General features: G+C 44.7%; 1 long non-coding RNA gene across 2 annotated transcripts; it reads right to left on the bottom strand.

Moving 5' to 3' along the window:
* Positions 1 to 5,785: 5,785 nt before the first annotated feature.
* Positions 5,786 to 15,831, bottom strand: LOC118930163 (uncharacterized). 2 transcript variants are annotated; one of them, XR_008997698.1, is made up of 3 exons: positions 14,785 to 15,831; positions 9,548 to 12,375; positions 5,786 to 8,497 (listed from the first exon to the last, which is right to left on the bottom strand). It is a non-coding gene; the product is annotated as an uncharacterized LOC118930163 (long non-coding RNA). The 2 variants fall into 2 exon arrangements; XR_008997697.1 differs by lacking the exon at positions 14,785 to 15,831 and adding an exon at positions 14,346 to 14,521.
* Positions 15,832 to 20,911: the final 5,080 nt, after the last annotated feature.

Genomic DNA, 20,911 nt, shown 5'->3' on the forward strand with positions numbered 1-20,911 from the left:
GTAGGACAAAGGGCCACCAGTGTGTCAATGGATTCAACTTTAAATGTCATAACACTCATTCCTATTGAACAGTAATGCCTTGATTGACTCAAGACTTAAAAGTATTGGTGGATGAATCTATTAGCCAGACTTAAAAAATACTGCTCTGAAGCAGTTACCAGGGCATGCCAGTGATACAGGGTTAAAATGGGAAGAGGAAACCTCGCATCCATAAACCAGTTGGGGCTGCCAGCTTTATTTCTCCAACTTCAATCAAGATTGATTGAAAGAAAATCACCAGCTAATGAAACTCAGTCATTACAGTTGTTTTAACAGCACAATATTATTTTTGAATTATTTTCTTAACTTGAAAAAGTAACAGAATGGGAATTCGTTGTATAACTCCATGAAAATGCTTTTGTTCTATGGGAGACAACTCACCCCCACCATGCCCCTCCCACCTGCATAAACTCCTTAAAGGGAAGGACTGTGTCTTCATCTCCACATCCCCAAGGCTTAGACTAGTACCTGGGACTAATAGATGCCCAATAATCATTTGAATGAAATGGTATTTAATATGCTGGCCATCTCTGACTGCAGATTTTGTTCTTGCTTTACAGTGACTGTGAGGTGCAATTCAGCACTTTTTACATCCACAAGGACCACAGTGCATTAACTTCCAGTGTTGATTTTACTGAGAAGTTTTTAGGGAAAATAGAGAAAAATTTACCCTACAGAGCAAGCAGCATCTTATGCCTCAGTTCCCCATGAAACAGGTACTGCCAGTCTCTCTCTTTTTTGCCTTTAGACACTGGATTCCTTCTCTTCAAAGCAGAGCTTCTCCCTTAATCTGTTTCCCAAGGTGTGAGATAGGTATCCATGAGTGATGCTTTTGGATTGTAGCAAAATGATTTTAGATCATTTAGCAAAATAATTTTAGATTGTTCCCAGAAATAACATATCAAGTCTCATGGTAAGAAAAATTATTCCCTTTGAATATTTTCCTCAATCCTCTGATTATGTCGCAGAGGATGATTTCAGTTTGTATGCTGCACGCCTGTCTTCTTTCTTTTTTTCCAATGCCTGTCTTTTTGTCTTTTTTCTTTTCTTTCCTTTCCTTTTAACAAAGGTTGATCAGGACTCAGGCACAGAAACTAGATAAGGCACTGTTTTCTAGCTAGACTTTAAGAACATGAATTTCTTCATATTGTGGTTATTTTTATAGTGAATTTTTATATTATACAAGCTTGTAAGAAAATGTAGTGAAATAAACCCTCCTTTAAAATAAATTTAAATTCAAAATTGAGTCAATTTAAAGAAAAATAGTAATTGATCGTTGATTAACTTTACAAAAATAGAAAGTGGTAATATTCGGGGTTGGGAAAATGACATAAGATCAAGTTGGATTTCTTGTTATTGTTGTTATAAACAGAAAGACTGGTATTGCTTAATGGCTAATTTTGTGTGTCAACTTGGCTAGGCCAAGTTGGTCAAACATTATTCTAATGTTTCTGAAGGAGATTTTTAATGCATGATTAACTTTTAAAACAGTAGACTTTGAGTAAAGCTGATTACCCTTCATAACATGGGTGGGTCTCATCCAATCAGTTGAAGGCCTTGATGGATAAAGACTGACCTCCCCTAAGCAAGAAGGAATTCTGTCATCAGATTGTCTTTGGACTCAAATTGCAACTGTTTCCTGGATCTCCAACCTGCTGGCCTTTCATGAAGATTTTGGATTTGCCAATCCTTGACGTTTATGTGAACCAATTCCTTTAAATAAATCTTTTTCTCCCTCTGGCCTCCTTACTCTCTCTCTGTCTTTGTATAATATACCCTATTGCTTATGGTTCTTTGGAGAACCCTGGTAAAGACATAGTGTTACCTGCATTTTGAATATGAGGCTCAGGCTAAGTGATATCCTCTAAATCATCATATTTAGTAAGTGTCAAGGCAAGGGGTGGTTCCAGGTCTGTCCACTATACCATATGGCCTTTGCAATTACATAAACTGCTGTAGAAGAAAAAGAAGACAAATACACTTTCCAACTTCACTGATGGCCCAAGAAAAGAGATTCGTGAGGATGGCAGGTCAGGAAAAAGTAGGCAGAAAGAAATGTAACACATGTGGCCAAAGAAAGACAGCACCTGGATATCACTTTTCAGAAAGTCCCTAACAGCATGTGCACATGCACACACACACACTCATGGAGTCTAGGATTAGTTACTTGTATTTATTCTCAAATGCTTACTCTGTGAAAATGAGACGGAGACCGTGGGATTAGGAAGAGTAAGGTGAGGGCCTCTGGAAAAAAGCAGAGCAAGATAATTACAGTCAGGACAATGTAGCAATGTGCAAAGAAGTCCCTATTGAAGCTCTGTGATAAGCATTAGGCAAAGTCAGAGTCACACTAATTCTCTAGGGTAAAGATACCAGACTAGGAATATAGACATCTTCAGTGAGATCACTTAAAGCTCAAAAGGCCAGCAGCAACTTGGCCTGGAATGTTTCAGTGTTCTGCAGATAAAGAGAAGTGTCCCAGCATAACCCGTGACTTCACTGTATCAATTTAGATCATGACACTGTAAAATTTACCTTAGCCTGCTAAAAGGCCCAGCTTATTTTAACCGTACCTATGTGCTGTATTTCCTTCTCTGATCCTAACCAAGTAATCTGCAACCTAGGAAAAAGACTAATTTAGTAAGCAAGCCGAACTATAAACAGCCCAACAAGTTAAGATGTAAGATTCTTAACTTACTTCAGCAAACAGGCAACACCCAGCCCATCTTGGGGGCAGGGTAGGCGGTCTTAATTGACATACTCCCAGAGGGAAACTGCTATCTTGAGAAAGAATCAGAGCAGAAAATTTATTCTATTACTCATCAAAAATGAGTGTTCTGAGACCACTCAACAAGTCTGCACCCCTAACCCTTTACCCTCATTCCTGAAAGTCCTCAACCGTGCATAAAACCCCTAGACAATAAGCCAACCACGGACTCACTTGTCCCCTCCTGGCGTAAGCCAGGAGCTCTGTCCTCTCACTTTATCTCTAAATAAAAACCTGTACCTTGCTCTCCTACCTTGAGTGTTTGTGAAGCTCATTCTTTGGCTTCGTGAACAAGAACCCCGGCATCAAAAATACCACTGGAACTGGTTGGTCAGCCAATCTGAATTTGTTGTCCCCTAGGCAGAGTCTTTAGAGTGTCAGAATGAGAAAGACAACATCAGAATATTTAGATATTTATGGGGCTTTGGGGGGCTGGTTTAAAGTAGGTCTTTCAAGGTAGGGGTTTGATTAGGGTTGGGTAAAGATCACAACATGATCATTTAGGGTTGGTGTACACAGAAATTCAAAGGTTCAGAGAGGGAAGGTTTAGTCTTGAGGTAAAAATAGTCATTTGATATGATCTATTGAAATATCTAGCAGTCTGATATTCACTTAAATCAGTTGAATCTTAGGAAGTTCCTGGCAGTAACAATAAAGTCACTTGCAACTTTTTATCTTTGTGGGAGTTTCATAGTATAGTAGTCATGTTGTCAAAGACAGTGATGATGCAATTTGTTTTGGCCACTCAGCAACTTTGAAGCATGACTCAGCAGTTTTTACATTTATTCACAACTACTGTATTGCTATACAATGTTGATTTTACCAATAAGTTTTTAAGGGGTCAATTGAGAAAATGTTTACTTTGCAGAGTAAAGTCAAGTTGACAAAGACAGCAGAAAGTCATGTCAAGGTAGACAGCATATGGGTGTAGATGGGTTTGGTTCTCACCATCAGGACTCATGTGGTTGCAAGCAGCAGAAAACACAGTCTAAACTGGGTTTTCAGACAAAGAGATTCTGTTGGCTCATGATACGGCAAAGAGCCCAAGTCCAGGCATGGAGTACACCAAAAGGCCCACTTGGTTCCGGTCGTCTTCTGAACCTGGAAAGGAGTTCTTCTGATGGGCATCAACAGTCTTACTTTTGAGCCCCTTGAATTCCCAGAGTGATTTCCACAGGGATGGACCTCTATTTTTCTCATGATGGATATATGACTAGAGAAAAATACATCACTATTGTATCTCTTCATTTCTCAGCTCTGATGTCCTCCCATGTTGGCCCCATTCTCAAGCCAACTCCCCTTACTCATGGGGAATGTGAAAGATGATGGAGGGGTGCTATTTTAAGGAGAGCAATCAAGAATGTCTCTAGAAAGAAGTGAATTAAGTAAGTCACGTGTATAGCTAGGGCAGGCCTTTGGGGCAGAGAGAAAAGCAAGGGGCCAAAGGCCCTTACTCAGGAAGAAGTTTGGGGTGTGCATGGTTGGAACAAGGTAAGCAGGCCAATGTGATTAGAATGGGGTAGGCAAAGCAGAGGCAAGTTAGAGGTGTTAGAAATTAGAAATGGAACAAGAGAGAGAAGCAGGAGTCAGATTACATAGGGACTTACAGGGTCCCTGTATCAAACTTATTATATAAGCCATAGAGAAGAGGTTGGATTTTATTCTACTTGTGACAGGAAGACTTTGGAAGGTATTGGGTGGGCAAGGGACAGGTCTGTGTTATGTTTTAAACAATGCTTTCTGGCTGCTAGGTGGAGAATGATCTAGACGGGAATGGAAGCAGGTAACCCAGTTGGGAGACAAGGTGAGAATTGATGGTGGTTTAGTGGTAAAGCCAGCAGGACTTGCTATGGATCAGATGTAAGGCAGAATGGAAGTAAAGGAGTCAGGGATGGCTCCTACATTTACAACTGGAATAAATGGTTATTTGAGAGTGCCATTTTATAGAGGTGGGGGCACCTGGAGATGGAGCAGGTTGGGAGTTAAGAGTTCTGGACAAGCTTGCTTTGAAAGGCCTACTAGACATCCATGCAATACGTCAGGCACTTTGACATATGGTCTGAACCTAGAGGACAGTTGGGTCTTGGGATACGTCGGGAGGCAGGGATGTGGATGACAAGAGCAGTGTTCCAAGGACAGATCCTTGGGGCACTCCAACATGTAGAGGTTGGAGGGAGGAGATACCTATAGGAGTATGATGTCCCAAGCCACGTAAACAGAGCGTTCCCAGTAAGACCGAGTGATCAATATGTCAGGAGGTCCTGAGAGCCTCAGGAGAATGAACTCTGAGAGTCAGCAAGTGGAAATGAACACATCAAGCTCAGATCCGCAAAGCACTCTTATGTTCTGTGACCTGCTGGCATTGCACTCTTAAGTCCCCATTCCTGCTAGATGGTGGAAGAGGGTTAGTGAGACTGTTAGCTTGCTTCCTCTTTTCAGAGTTTAATTATTCTCTCTGGGGTTAGTTCACTCTCCTTGGGGTAAGTAGGAAGTCCAAAGATGAAAGTGCTCATCAGCGCTATGCTCTCCGTCTCTCAAGGTGTTTGTGTTCTACCACCTCACTGTCAAAAAGGCACCTGGGGGTGAGGGTATAGCGCAGAGCTGGGCCACTGGTCCTTGGTCCTTGCTGGCGCGCATGACTCCTGCAGGCTGGTTCTCTGGTCCTGGCTCTTTCCTGAGCTCTCAGCCCTGGGACCTCTCTCCTTGTCACCATCTCAGGCGACTTCTGTCCACCTTTGTGGCCCCGCTTCTCAGGATGGGGGAGAGCAATCAAGAATGTCTCTAGAAAGAAATGAACTCAGTTCCCATAGGAATTCTGGCCGGCTGTCACTGCCCTCACGAAATCCCTCAGCCCTGGAGACCCTAAGAGGCTGCCATGCTCAGCGAGGGCACTGTGTCAGGGTCTTTAAATTAGCTCCCAATCCCCGCAGACGTTTCTCTTGCTCTTCTCTCTTCTTCTCCCTCGGGGGCTTTAATCCCTAGTGGGCGGAGCCAGGACACTCTTTCTGACCCCTTTGCCCTATTTTTCTTGTACTTCTTCTTGTACCAAGAAGGATTACCTACATGATATCTGGGGTCTTCCCTCTGGCCTGTGCGGTGACTCTGTGATCCTAGATTGCCACGTTTAGTTCCTGAGAAGTAAGGGGAAACTTTTCCAATATAGAGAGCCTTTTCCTCCTGCAAAAACCCTGGTATTTAACACTGCTCTCTCCTTAGAGACCCGAGAAAGTCAATTTTAGGGGTCAAGGCTAAGAAATGATTCTCTTTTTTCAGGAATGAATATGGAAATGTGTCCTAAGTTACTTAGCACTTATGGAAATAGTAACATGATTTTCTTCTTGAATCTAAGAATATGATACATTATATTAATGACTGTCTCTATATTGATAAACTTCACATTTTTTTTTATCGAAGTAAAAACATATGACATTACATTAGTTTCAGGTGTACAATACAGTGTTTTGGTATTTTTATTTATTGCCAAATGATCATGACAATAAGTCTAGTTAATATATGCCACCATACATAGTTACAAAATTTTTGTCTTTGTGATGAGAACTTTTAAAATCTACTCTCTTAGTAATTTTCAAATATGCAATAGAGTATTATTAACTATAGTCACCATGCTATACATTATATCCCCAGGACTTATTATTTTATAACTGGAAATTTGTGCCTTTTGTGTATGGAGCTAATTAAACTGACTTCTGATTAGCCCTTTTCCTAAAGCAGAGAAGCCCATTGATCCAGTGTCATGTAGAGCAGCAGGGCAGCATGTTCTAAAAGGAATAAAAATGCACCTATTTGATCAGGCACACCTTTTTAACCACATTATCCCTTTTTTGTCTGGCTATAAAGCCTTTGGCCCAATCTCAGGAACTGTATTGCTCTTACTTCTCCTGCACTTTTCAGCCACAGCTGAGCAGTTGCCTCTCATCCCAAACTTCCATTCTGCCACCTAAAGAATCCTTGTGCAGCCAGGGAGGCCTCCACACTCGTTCTGCTCCTCCCTTTGCAGGCAGACATCGTCAGACAGGCCTGAACTCAAATTTTGTTTCACCCATGCCCATGTGTGCAGCCATGTGTAAGTTACCCATGATTTCGGAGCCATACTTTTACTGTAATTGTAAAACGGGCATAATACTGATCAGATTCCATAATTTGCTTCTATGACTCACCGACCTCAGGAAAATGCTCTGCTTCCTTTTAAGGTCCATCTCTGCATTGCTGCAACCACCCCATCTCCAGATGGATCCAGGTGGCCAGGGGAGTACACCAAAAGGCCCACTTGGTTCCGGTCGCCTTCTGAACCTGGAAAGGAGTTCTTCTGATGGGCATCAACAGTCTTACTTTTGAGCCCCTTGAATTCCCAGAGTGATTTCCACAGGGATGGACCTCTAACAGCAGACCTCTAATAGTCATTTGTCCGTTGCCATTTACATGACCATGCTGGCTACTGGCCATGAGTTGGTAAAAACTCATTTTCACTATTGTTCAGTTCTTCTATCACTGCCGTGAAAAGAACATGCGATTCAGCCTGCTGAGCTGATTTATTCTTACTTTCCTCAATCAGAGTGTTTCTATCCACTGGTCTTGATGTTGCCTTTTTCCAAACAGGATACTGCCCATTGCCCTTGGAAATGCCGTCCATAAACTAAGGAGCTCTTTGTCGGTCAGTTTGATTGCTGCTCTTGGGACTGTCCAAGTGGCATTAGGTCCCTGCAGGTCCTCAGGTGGTTCCAAAGTCAGTCTTCAGGGAAAAGAGGCTGCCTGCCTGTGGATGCAGTGGGTGCCTCTTTGATTCCCCTGGTAGCTTGTTCCTGTAGAAATGATTTTCATTTTATTATGGACCTTCTCTGGGCACTGCCTTCCTTATTAGAGTGTTTTTCTGACGTCATCCGAGACGCTATGGGTATCTCAGGTTTTACGGTTATTTCATGTCCTTCAGGCATCGAGGTGATCTCAGATGCCTAAAGGCAAGCTAGTAATTGTCTCTCAAGTAGTGTGGAAATCTTCGTCCAAAATTTAGTGGTCACCACTGGGAGACACACACAGACTTTTGCCGTAGTTTCCATTCTGCACACCCAGCGGCAGACACTCCCCCAAATCATATTGACTGGGCATCTTAGGGTTCAGAGGTGCTGAGAGAGCGGCTGCTTTTTCTAATTCAGACACAGCCTGTGTAAGTTCAGCTTCCTGCTCTAACGTGATCTTTTGGGGATCGTATGGATAGGAATTAACAATATTTCCAGATGTTGAATCTGTGCTCCTCCCAAATCTGAATAAACCAACCCAATATCGGGCCTCTTGTTTGGTCCTATGGGTGTGTGACAGCAGCAGTTTATTTTCAGTCACCTGGGGAATGTCCTGGGTGGCACCTGTCCAGATTCTTAAGAATTTCATTGAGTGGGTGGGCCCTTGGATCTTCGTTCGATTTTTTAACCCACCCTGTTGGTTATGTGAGTCACCATGGCATTTAAGTCAGTCTTAGCTTGCTCTTATGTTTTTGATATTATCATAATGTCATAAATATAATGTATTATTATGTTTTGGACCTGAGTCAAGTCCAAACCCCTTCTGATGATTATGACAGCTGGCGAATTCAGATGACCCTTGGGAGTGACAGAGATGTAAATTCAAATCTTTCCCACCTGAGGGCGAACTGTTGCTGGCTGAAACAGGAAAAACAGACTGAAACAGAAGAAAGTGTTAGCAAGATCAATCACTGAGTATTCTCTGATGTGTTTTACTTATAGCACTTCTAGCACCAAACGATATCCTTCCCCCACCATCCACCAATTCTCCAACTTTCTGGACACCAACTAGGCTTCCTACCATTCAATTCACTTCTGACACTAACTACCCAAAGTTAGCCTCAGACTCTAGTCCTGCAAGACGGGTCTCACTGCAGATGCCACTCACAAGCATCAGGTCCCCATGTTACCCACATTCTGTCCAACTTGGCGACCAAGTTGAGGGGTCCTGTAATGCCCCACCCTCAGGCTTGGTTGTTTCTTAGAATAACTCACAGAACTGAGAACAATATGCTATGCCTACTGTTAGAGTTTATTATACAGGATATGATGGAGTTCAAGACATGAGACCCCAAAATACAGCAGCCTGGCATGTGGCATGCCTTAAGCTGAAGGAGACTGAGGAACCGGCAGGGGCAGAAAGCCACTCTGACCTGCCCCACCTCGCCCTTGGTCCCTGGGAGCAGGAGGTTAACCTCTCATGTGAAGGGCAGTTTTCCTGTACCAGGAAGGAGAGAGATCCTTATTGCCAGAGACAGGAGATTTCAGGCTCAGAAGTCTGTCTAAACAAACCTCGTTAGCTCCTCACCGTTTACTACCTCCAGCCCAAAGCCTTCTGCCTTGTCAATTCCTCACAGACATATTATTTCTCTGTCTAAAGTTATGAAAGCTTCCTGCTCTGGTTTCTTCTTCAGCCTTCATTCTCCTGTGAAGGCTCCCATGCACCTGTAAAAGTTCAATGAAATGTGTATGCTTTTCTCCTTCAATCTGTCTTTGTCACTTCAATTTTCAGGCCCAACCCTAAGAGGGTCAAGGAAAACCTTCTCCTCCTGGGCCAGTGCACAGCCAGATGAAGCAGTACATGGGGCGAGGTCCGAAAGTTGGGGTGCTCCCCCTTCCCGGCACACGGATGTGTTTGCATACTTGGAAGCTCCCCATTTCCCACTCTTTAGGGGTTTTTATGGAAGTTTCTCCCTGGAGGACTCACCTCAACATAATTCGGTGTGGTTGAAAGGGTGTGGTTTGTTGTTTGTTACAAACAACAAAAGACAGTCCTATCACCTCTGTCACTCAGGAAATCCTAAGGATTATAGGCACTCTCCCGGCAGGAACCAAGAACAGAGACGAAATTTTAAAAACGATTACTATTACCCCACAGCCTCTTTTCCTGCCATCTCCCACACTGTCCCCGTGCTTGAACACACTGAGAACATTCTCCACCCGGGCTCTGCTCATGCTTTTCCTCCTCCCACAGGTCCCGGTGGTGAATTCCTCACTTCACTCGGGCCTCCTTGCAAAGACCGCCTTCTCAGGAGGATATCCCCACTGCACAGGCTTCTCTCTACACCCCCACCCCCCAGCACTCTGCTTCGTTTGTCTTTGCAGCATTTCTCACTGCCTGACATCACCTTTACTCTTTTATTCGCTTATTTCTCATCCCCAGCCTCAAAAAGAACATAAACGCCACAAGCGTAGGAACTCTGGTTGCTCCGCTGTGAACCCATAGCATCAAGATTGGCTCCTGACACACCATAGGGATCAAGAAACTTTAGCTGATGGGCAGAATGAATGATTCTGCCTGGCTCTGGCAGATGGGTGGTCTCTGGGCCAAGTGCCCTGTTTGGTGAGTCCTGGGATTGCGGCAGAGCACAGCCTGCCAGCCTCCAGAAGATCTTTCCCATTCCCTTCCTTTCTCTCTGACCAGGGGAGACAGTTGCTAAGATCTCTTTCTGCTTCATCCAGAAGTGGGTCTTTCTCACTCCAGGCTAGCCAACTGCCTAGAGCACAGCAGGAAATTTCAACAGGTGCATTCCCTCCTCTGGGAGGAGTTCTCCACCTGTGAGCTCTGTGGCTTAACTAGGGACCTTGAAAGAGAAGACAATGCATGCTTGATAAGTATGTAAATGAAAAAAATAAATGAATGAATTAGCACATGAATGGAAGACACTGTAAAACCCAACACAGACATCCATCTATGTATATAGCATTTGCCATGACGGCTGTTCTGTCTTAAAATTCTCCAACAGCTCAGGTTTCTCCTCATCTCAAGTTTTATTGTGAACATCTTCAAATAGAAGAAAAATTGAAAGACTATAGAACCAACTCATTGTAGCAGAAATGTTCCACCCAGACTGGGCAGTTAACATTTTGTCATATTTATATTCTTTCTTTCTCTTTCCTTACTCTATTTTTCTCCCTCCCTCCCTCCTTTCTGTACCTTTTCTTCAGAATTATTTGAAATTAAGCTGCAGTCACTATGATAGTTTACCCTTATATATTCCAGCAGTTAGGAATAACATTTTTATATTTAAACTTCTCCACATGTGTAGTTTTCTTTCCCTTCTTTTTTTGAATCAGGATCTAATCGAGTATCACATGCTCCTTTTGTTCGTCTCTTCAATTTTAGTCCAAAGCAGTCCCTCCTGAATTTCTTATCCTTAACAGTGCTTTTAAAATAATCCAGGCTAGTTGTCTTCAAAACATGCCATGTTTTGGGTTTCTGCTGTTTCCTCCTGCTGTCATTTAATTTGCTCCCTCAGCCCCTGTATTTCCTTCAATCTAGAGGAACTATAGACCCTTTGTCAGATTCACATTAAACACTTTCAGCCAGAATACTTGTCTTAATTTCCTGTTGCTGTTATAGCAAATTATTACAAATTCAATGGCTTAAAATAACGCAAATTCTGGAGGTCAGAAGTCCTACCCAGGACTCACTGGACTAAAATCAAGGTGTTAACAGGGCTGTGTTCCTTCCTGGAAGCTGGCTGTGCTTCTTTCCAGGGAGAATCGATTTCCTTACCTCTTCCTCCCCCAGAGGCCGCCCACATCCTTGGCCATGACGCCTTCCTCCACCAGCCAGCTGCGTTTGGCATCTCTCTGACCATTCTTCTTGTCATGTCTCCCTCTGAAGATTGTCCTCTTTAAGAAGTCATGGGACGAGATCAGGCCCCCCTGGAAAGTACCATCAGGGTGCTATCTCCATTTCAAACTCTCTTACTTAGTCTGCACAATCCCTTTTGTCATGCAAGGTAACGTGCGCAGGTTCCAGGAATCAGACCGTGAGGGCCAGTATTCAACGTCATAGCTTATGTTTTGGGTTGTCTTATCAAGAGTCCCTTTAGGACACCGTTCCTCTGTTAGTGGAGCTATGTTTCAAGGGGTTTGAATGCGAACTGGAGAGGGAAACAGTGCAAAGCTGTGTGACTCAGGGCCGCCTGGATGTGGGGAGAGGGTAACAGATGCCGCTGCTGCAGCCTCACAGCAGAGACTCTGGCTCAGGGCTAGTGGCTGCCAACTGAGGGCCAATTTCCTCAGGCAGATGTGGGTGGCTCACACTTGCTAAAGCCTGGGACACAGGCCTCCAGGAAACAGGTGAGAGACAACAGGTAGAAGCTTGTATTCTTGATCACCTTCTGAGGTCTGGCCTCTCAAGGATACCTAGCTGGTGGAGTCATTTTCCGATTTGTCAATACTCACCAGTGAGAATGAACATGCTGGTGACAGTCAAAACGGGTGAGCTTCCTCAGGGAAATGGTCACTGAGAGATTTCTTTCTTCGGAGGACAGCAGAGCTATTTATCCAGGTCATCTACAACTGAAGGGAATTCACCTTCTGAGGTCTGGCCTCTCAAGGACACCTATCTGGTGGAGTCATTTTCTGATTTGTCCAATACTCACCAGCAAGAATGACCATGCTGGTGACAGTCTAAATGGGTGAGCTTCCTCAGGCAAATGGTCACTGAGAGATTTCCTTCTTCGGAGGACGGCAGAGCTATTTATCCAGGTCATCTACAACTGAAGGGGGCAACAGATCCTCCTGGCAAAGAATAATTTTTGCAATATTTAGTATTTAATTGTTATGAATATATTTTGTTAAGACATTTGATTAATTATTTTTTAAACTTCTTTGTTAATTACTTAACAAAATGTACAAAAATTGAAAATATTCAAGTGTGTATAGGTACATAAACCTATGACTCCAGAAATATATTATGTACATACTACATATTTATGCAGACAGGTTCATGTTTTTCTTGTACAAATGAGACCATCTCATACACACACTGCTCCATATTTTGCGTTTGTCCCCTTGGACCTGATTTCCTGTCACCATGGTAGACCTATCCATTCCTTTCCACAACTGCCCACCTTACATACATAACTATGTTTATCTTGCTACTTGCCTATTAACATTCTTTTAGGTTGTTTCCACATTTTGCTACTACAAACTTGATGTAATGACTAATAATGCATAAATGGCATCCCACCACCTGGGTCTATTTTAGGGCAAATATCAGACAAGGATTTGCTGGGTTAAACAGTTTGTTCATTTACAACTTTGATTAGATATTGTCAAATTGTTTTCCAAACAGGTTGTGGCAATTACATTTCCACTAACAGAGCATGAGAATGTCTGTTCCAAAACACTTTTTGTACCCATTCTTAAGCACAATCTCAAACTGGAGCCTGTTTTAGGAGATGCCAGTTGCCCAGGCTCAGCTTTATGAATGTAAGGGATAGAACACCAAACATCAGAGCAACTATGTCCTAGGCCTGGCTCTTTAATTCCAAAATCTAATAGGACTTATTAGAATCTTAATTTTAAATATTAGCTAAATATAGATATATAGACCTTGGACCAGTTACTTTCTCCCTCTGGAGTCCAAGTTTCTCACCTGATGACAAGACTTTTTGTACTAAAGGTGCTGTTTTCATGACCCCAAATCTGATTCCCATCTGAAACGGCAACGGTCATTGACCACAAAGTATAAAAGCAGCTCAGTTGATAAACTCTGATCAAGTCGCCTTAGGAGCCAAGCTCCATGTGCTAGTTACCCTGTGAGATACAACAGATAAAAGGTGAGCCTTGCCTTTTTAAGAATGATAGCGAGCAGACCTCCAGGAAGCAGAAAACCACCATGGCTAGCCCATAATCAAGTGTCATGCTGGGTGGCAGAGTCTATAGGGGTGGAGATTGTTTGGAGGGAGGCCTGATTAGGCTCTTAGTGTCATAGGAGGATTCATAGGAAGGTGCCATTGAGACAGGGACCATAGATGTAGTCAGAATAGAGTGAAGGCCTCCGGAGGGGCAGGGCGGGTTATCTGCAGTCAGAGCAATGTAACTGCATGCAAGGAAACCCCCCCTACTAAAACTCTATGTTAAACATTGAGCTCTAGAATCATTCTTCAGTGAGATCAGTTAATGTTTCCCAGATAAAGAAGAGTAGCACATATTTTATTATGCTAATCATTTGTAACCATGTGTAAGATTTACTTTAGCATGCTAAAAGGCCCAGGCCTATGTGCTGTCTCTCCTCCTTCAGATCTGATGAGGTGATTTTGCAAACTGAGCAACTAACTTAGCATGCAGACCCAGCTGTAGACGGCATGGTTAAAGGCAGGAAGAATTCCATCTTAAAGATAAGATTGCATTTTAACACCCAGGAAGTTCAAGAGGCAAGCTTCTTTAGCAAGTAGACAATACCTCGGCCCACCTTGGGGGCTGGGCAGGCAGCCTTTTGATATGCTCCTGGACCCAGGTGCTGGTGTCCCAGAGAGAAATCAAGGCAGGAAATTCCTTATGTTAAGTTAATTTTTAATATTCAGGTGCCACTTAACAATTCCACACCCCTAAACTGTTTTTCACCTTCTCGAAAAATCCTCAACTGCCTATAAAACCCCTAGACAACACATCACTATGGACTCTCTTGTCCCCTCCTGGCGTGAGCCGGGAGCTCTGTCCTCTCACTTTATCTCTAAATAAAAGCCTGTACCTTGCTCTCCTACCTTGACTGTTTGTGAAGCTCATTCTTTGGCTCCGCAAACAAGAACCCCGGCATCACTATCTACCAAAGATTTTAAAGCTAAGTAGAAATTTACCGGACAGTGATGGTAGACGGGAAGCCGGGGGCATAAGGTGGTGGGAAAGAGGGCACTGGAGCATGGGGAAAGTGCCCACACCATTTGCGGTGGTTGTGCCTTATCACTGGTTTGCACAACTGCCGAGAAACAAACACGAACTGTTAATCCCCACCCCCAACATTCCTGCTGTAGCATTTCTTGTCTCATGTAATGGAAACTCTGTTCTTTCAGTTTGGTCAAACCTTCAAATCACCTCTGACTCTTCTTGGTCATGACCCACGTTCAGTCCATCACCAAATCCTATGGACTGTCTTCAAAAGAGACCCATAGTCCAAACGCTTCTCTGTACCTTCACTGCTCCCACCTCGGTCTCTGGCCACCATCGTCGGTCAGCTGGATTTCCTGGAGTGCCTCTTACCTGGTGTTCTGCTTCCATCCATGGCTCTGTAGCTACTCTCAGCAGAGGTAGAGCCATCTGGTTAAAATGAGCGTCGGATCATGTCACTCCCCTGATGGCCTCCCATGGCATCCAGAGTGAAAAGCAGTCTTTATAATGATCTACAAAATCCTACAGGATGTGACCTGTCCCCATCCTCCAGACCTTATACCCCATCATTCTCTCCCCTTCTCTTACCTCCTCCCTCCTCTCTAGCCCTGCAGCCGTCCTCCTGTTCCAAGCCCCCTCTAGCCGCAGAACCATTGCCCAGGCCATTCCCTCTGCCTAGAAAACTGTTTCCTAAGGCAGCAGAAGGTGATGCCCTCTCTGTCTTCTCAATGAATCCTACCCTGGCGACCCTATTTATAACTGCAATCTTCTCCTACCTCCCCAATACTCTCAAGCCCCCTTATCAGGCTCTGCTTTTCTCATAGCACTTATTTTAATATACAATTAAATTACTGTTTTCTTACACTTATTGTTTATTGCCTGTCTCCCCCAAAACCCTACCCGACTAGAATGTCAGCTCCCCGAAGGCAGATATTAATGTCTGCTTGTTGCATTGCCTGAGTGCAGCGCCTGGCTCATAGGCCGACTCAGCACATGTTTGTTGAATGAATGAACAAACAGATCATGGGATTTTCTGATGAGCTGCTATGAAGACAAGATGGGCTGTACAGCCACAAACAAAATGGGTATTTTCTCCTTAATCTGTTTTTGTCCTCTGCCCAGGGAATTCTGACTTCAGCTGGATGTTAACCCATACATTACAGAGTTAAGAGAGGTGGAAAAGAGTTACATTAAGAGTTTTCTTCCTGGCTCTGTCACTTCCTAATTGTGTAAATCACTCTTCCTGGACCTCAATTTCTTCATCTGCGAATTAGGGGCAATGGTTCAAACCTTCAGGGAGAGATTAAATAAGAAGCATTTTAGTAGGATGCCCGTCATTTTGTAAATATCAGAAATCTTAATTAATTACTGATAGTATACAGCAGAAATGTCATGTTTTCTCCTCGAATCATCTTGAGCTAGGGTCTCAAAGTCAGATGAAACTCCTGTCTCTAAGGAAAGTCCTGGGGGTGTTGGATGACGGTGGTCTGGGCTGGGGCCCTTGCCCATACGCCCTCCTTCTGGTTTCCTCATGGAACCATCTGATTTTCCCAGGTTTCTATTTCTTCTTCCATGCAGTCGCTTCCCTGTGACAATCTTTGCCAGCAAAGCAGAAAAAGCCAATTTGGGTCTCCTGAGGGTGGCTCCCCGCCCCTCCCTCCCCCACCCGGTCCTGAGGAATTTGGGTACCGCCTTTTAAGGAGAGGGGCTGTCAAAAGGAATGGGATGGGTGAGAAGCTGGCAAGGGTCGGGTCAGAGCTCCTGCAGGCTGGTGAGCGAGCGCAGGTGGAGGAGGTGTGGCAGAGAGAGCGCATTCCAGCCTCCGCCCCGCTGGCTCGGCTGGCTAGAGCAGGTGCCAGCCAGGTGCCAGCCAGCTACCTGGCGAGGGCGGCGGGCCCGCGGATTGGCTGCTTCGCATGGGGCGACATCAGGCGGTGGGGCGGGAGCAGCGCGCGGGAGGGGCAGGGTGGGTGCAGCCCGGGTGCGTCCTGCCTCTGCCCGGTTCCCCTTCTCCCCCAGGAGCAATTAGGCAAGCCTGTGAGCAACCAAGCCCAGCTACTGCCAAGTGGGTGACTAAGCTGGGCCGGAAAAAGAAAGTGAATTTAGGAAGAAGAATAAAGGTTTCCTGCCGAGAGGTGGCAACCTCCAAACGGAGCCCCCCCTGCCGCCCCACCCGCCCCGCCCTGTACCATTAAAAAAGGCAATCTGTGACCACTGTGCTGAATATTTTACATGCTCCAGCTTTTTAGACCCCCACAACAACCCATTTTTAATTCCCATTTTATAGTGAAGAAACTGAGGTCCAGAAAGGATAAGGGCTGCCCACCCTCTAAAGTCAGTAAACGTCAAAGTGAGGCTTCCAATCCACAGCTCTTTGCCTCCGAGGGGATGGAACTAATTATCCTACACATTTTTTTAAGGACTACAAATTTTGTTAATAAAACATCTTTAAAAAATTGAAATATAATCGACAGCATTATATTAGTTTCAGATGTACAACGTACTAATTTGATATATGTGCTTACGGTGAAAATGATCTCTACAGTAGGTCTAGTGAACCACCACCACATGTAGTACAAATATGTTTTTCTTGTGATGAGAACGTTTAGGATCTGCTGTCTTCAGCATATTCTTACTTAACCCAGATTTGCTTGAGGACTTGAAACCATTTCCCACACTGTAGACAGGGGCCCACACACTTTTACCTGCCGAAAACCACATTCTGCATCCTTCTATTCAAATCCACTTCTCCAGAATTGCTTAATGTCACTAAATGGGCAAGTCAGAAGTTTAGAAAGGGTCCTCATTGCCCACCAGGTCCAGACTCCTCTGGGGGGCAGAGAGCTGGCTGTCCATGCTGCCATATCAGCCGGCTCGCCCTTCTCTCTCTGTCTTGAGAGGTGTTCCTTGGCTGGCTGGGAGACCCTTCTCTGCCCACCTGCCACCGCTTTTCCGCAGAGGCCCCCCGCCCACACTCCAGCCCTGCAGAGCAGGCCAGGCCTGTCCATCCTCGCCGGGTCCCTCTGGGTGGGATGTGACCCTGACCTCTTGCCTGCCCAGGCTCAGTGGTCTCCAACATTTTTGGCCTCAGGATCCCCCACTCCTCAAAATCATTGAGAAACCCCCCAAAGCTTATTAATATTTACTGTATTAAAAATTAAAACTAAGTACATGTAAAAACCATTATTTTAAACAATAATAAGCCCATAACATATTAACAGAAACATTCTTGTGAAAAATTACTATTTCCCAGAGCAAAAAATAATTAGAAGAGTGATGTTGTTTTCTATTTTTTGCAGATCTCATCCATGTCTGGCTTGATGGAAGCCAGCTGGCTTCTCCCATTTGCTGTTGCTTTCAATCTGCCCTGGTATTACCGTAGCTTCTGGAAGCCTCACTGTTCACTCTAGAGGGAGCGAGCAGAAAAGGGCAATACCGTCTCAGTACACTGGGAAGCTAGTTTTGACTTTGTGCCACTGAAGAGTCTCAGGCACCGTGCAGGGGTCCCCGGACCACAGTGGAAGCAGCCCGTCATTTTTAGAATTTTTGTCCTTGTTTTGCTTCATCTGGTACTAGCTGCTTTTCATTTTTAACTCACATTCTGGCAGTTATTTCTGCTCTGTGCTGATGATTATAGATAAAGGCTGCAAGTGACCTAGATTTCCAACAAAAGTAGAGCATAGGCAATTCCCTAACCAAACCAACAGAGCCATTTGAAATTTTATCTTCTTCCAAGCCACTATCTTCCCGACTACAATAAAGTCGGAAAAGAGTGATTTCTTTTCCATCATCTCATAGACTCAAAGGCAGTCACTGTTAACACCTGTGCATGTGTAAAACTGACGTCAGATCTTGGGCCTTAGACCTAAGAGGGGGTCCCTGCCTATGGCAGGCAGAATAATGGCCCCCAGCCCCACCTCAAGATGTCCACGTCCTAATGTCTGGAATTTGTCAGTGTCCCTTACATAGCAAGAGGAACTTCACAGACGTGATTTAGGTTAAGAATCTTGAAATGCGGATTATCCAGGTGGGTCAGTCTAATCACATGAACCCTTAAAAGGGAGAGAACCTTTCCCAGCTGTGTCGGAGGGACCTATGAATGTGGACGAACTGGCAGAGATGCAACGACTGGCTTTGAAGATGTGGGAGGCACACGAGCCAAGGAATGTGGGTGGCCTCCAGATGATGAAGAAGGGCAAGGTAATGGATTCTCCCCCAGAACGTCCAGAAGGAGCACAGCCCTGCTGACACCGTGAGCTTAGCTGCTGAAACCTGTGTTGGGCCTCTGACCTCCAGAGCTGCAGGATAATTCTTTTTTGTAGTCTTAAGCCATTACGTTAGTGGTGGTTTGTTACAGCAGCCATAGGAAGCTGACACACTGCCCTTGCCCTGCTCTGGCCAGGCCCCTCTCTACCAGGTGCGGAGTTTGTGGGGCCAAGGGCTATAACCCACTAAGGACTAGTGCAACAAGCGACCAGAGTTCATTGCCAAAATGTTCCATGCCCACTGCCTCACCTGCATGGACCTGTTTCCTGGGTCTGTGCTACAAAGGTGGGCCATGTGGCTAGTGTTTGCACCCCTGCACAGCTGCACAGGCTAGGGGGTTCACACATGTGCACACGAGGCTCCTCATGCTATGGGGAGGAGAGAAGGGGACAGAACAGGGGCAGAGCTGAGCTAGAGCTGCGTGGTGGGGAAGCTATGACCTCCACACTTCATGCCTCTTCTCCCCAACTTACAGTTTTGAGGAGCCCAAGAATTCTACATTTCATCCTAAACTTCTAAAGCATAAGAAAAGCATATATGTTAGGGAAGAATGGAACATATTTTATTTAACAGTTTGTTAGTTTGATTTATAATTTGTAAATATTTAGACATATGGGATGTGAGACCCCATGTGTCCTCTTGCCTGGATCCTGGAAATACCTGTGGGCAGGCCAGGTGTGTGCTTTAGACTATTTTCTATGAATCTGTGCATTCATGCATGTGCATAAACATATTTTTTTATAACATTTGATCATACAGTAAGTATTGGACTGTAACCAGCCACAATTCTCTCAGGCAAGCCTCCAGTTATGAGACCTTTAGGTGGTTTCCAACTAATTCCCCACGGTTATACTTTCAGGTTGTTTTAACTGATCTCTGTTGTGAGGCATTTTGACTGTTTCATGTTTTGGGTTTTGCAGTCCAAACAAAACAGTCACCACAGGCTAAAACTGAATGAAAAATAAATAGCAAAACATTAGAATCCTTTGTCTTCAAACCTGAGAAATTCTGAAATAGACTAAAATGCTTAAAGGCAGATTTCAAAAGTCACAAAATGACTCAGTGCATCCAAATGACCAATATGTGCTAGAAAACTCAGGACCTGGAACCCTTTGCCTTTGACATCCCTCTATTTTCTCTCTGTGGCCTTCTCAGCCGACTGTTGTTTCAATTGCATTTGCTTTGCCCAAACCCTGGAGCCAGAACCATCTGCATCTGCCCCAGTCTATCCTGCTCTTTCTTCTGCCAGAACCTGGGGTGCTGCGGACAGGTGCTTGGCGGCTTGCAGAGAAGGAGAGTGCAGTCATAGAGCCTCTGGACTGCAAGAGCTGAGGCTTTTGTCTACTGACCTTAAACAAAGCTACCCCAAGGTCAGTGTGTCCCCAGGGGCTGCACTACACTAATTAAGAGAAAGTGTCTTTAAAGAGGTAATTACATTAAGTGAGGTCATGTGGGTCAACCCTAATCCAGTATGACTGTTTTCTTTATAAAAAGAGATTTGGACACACACACAGACACACACAGTAGACACATGGAGAAGGTGGTCGTCTACAAGCCCAGAAGAGAGGCCTCAGAAGGAACCGACCTGGCTGACCCCTTAACTTCAGACTTCCAGCCTCCAGGACTGTGAGAAAACAGTTTCTGTTGGGTCTGAGCTACCCAGACTGTGGTACTTGTTACGGTGGCCCTAGCACATGCATACACTACCCGAATGTATTACTTTCGTTGTATATAAATATATCTCAATGGAGAGTCTGTGGAGTTGTTTTTTTTAAATGTCTCTGCATGAAAAGAAAATCCTAGTAAATGTTCTGTCTAAAAATGAATCCTGCATGGCCTGGCACGACTGGGTGGGAGGGGATGAGGGCAGAGGGGGCAGGGTAAGCAACAGAAGTGTCTGCCCAGAGTTGTTCTCACTCAGGAGTGTGCAGGGCATGGGAGGCCGGGGACAGTGTGTCTTAACGAACTCTGGGCCTGTGGAAGTTGTTCAATGGTGGGCCTCTGGGTTCTGGTGGGGAGTTTGGCCTTGATCCACAAGGCAGTGGGGAATGTTGGAAGCTTTAGTGCAGGGAATGACCTGGGTGGTTCCAGGCTGCTGAGTGAACAGACCAGTGACAGGGACAGGGTGGGTGGCAGAAACCAGAGGGTCACGGAGAGCTTGACCTTGGACAGGGCCATG

This window comes from Manis pentadactyla, chromosome 5, assembly GCF_030020395.1.
Source record: "Manis pentadactyla isolate mManPen7 chromosome 5, mManPen7.hap1, whole genome shotgun sequence".
NCBI classification, from domain to species: Eukaryota; Metazoa; Chordata; class Mammalia; order Pholidota; family Manidae; genus Manis; species Manis pentadactyla.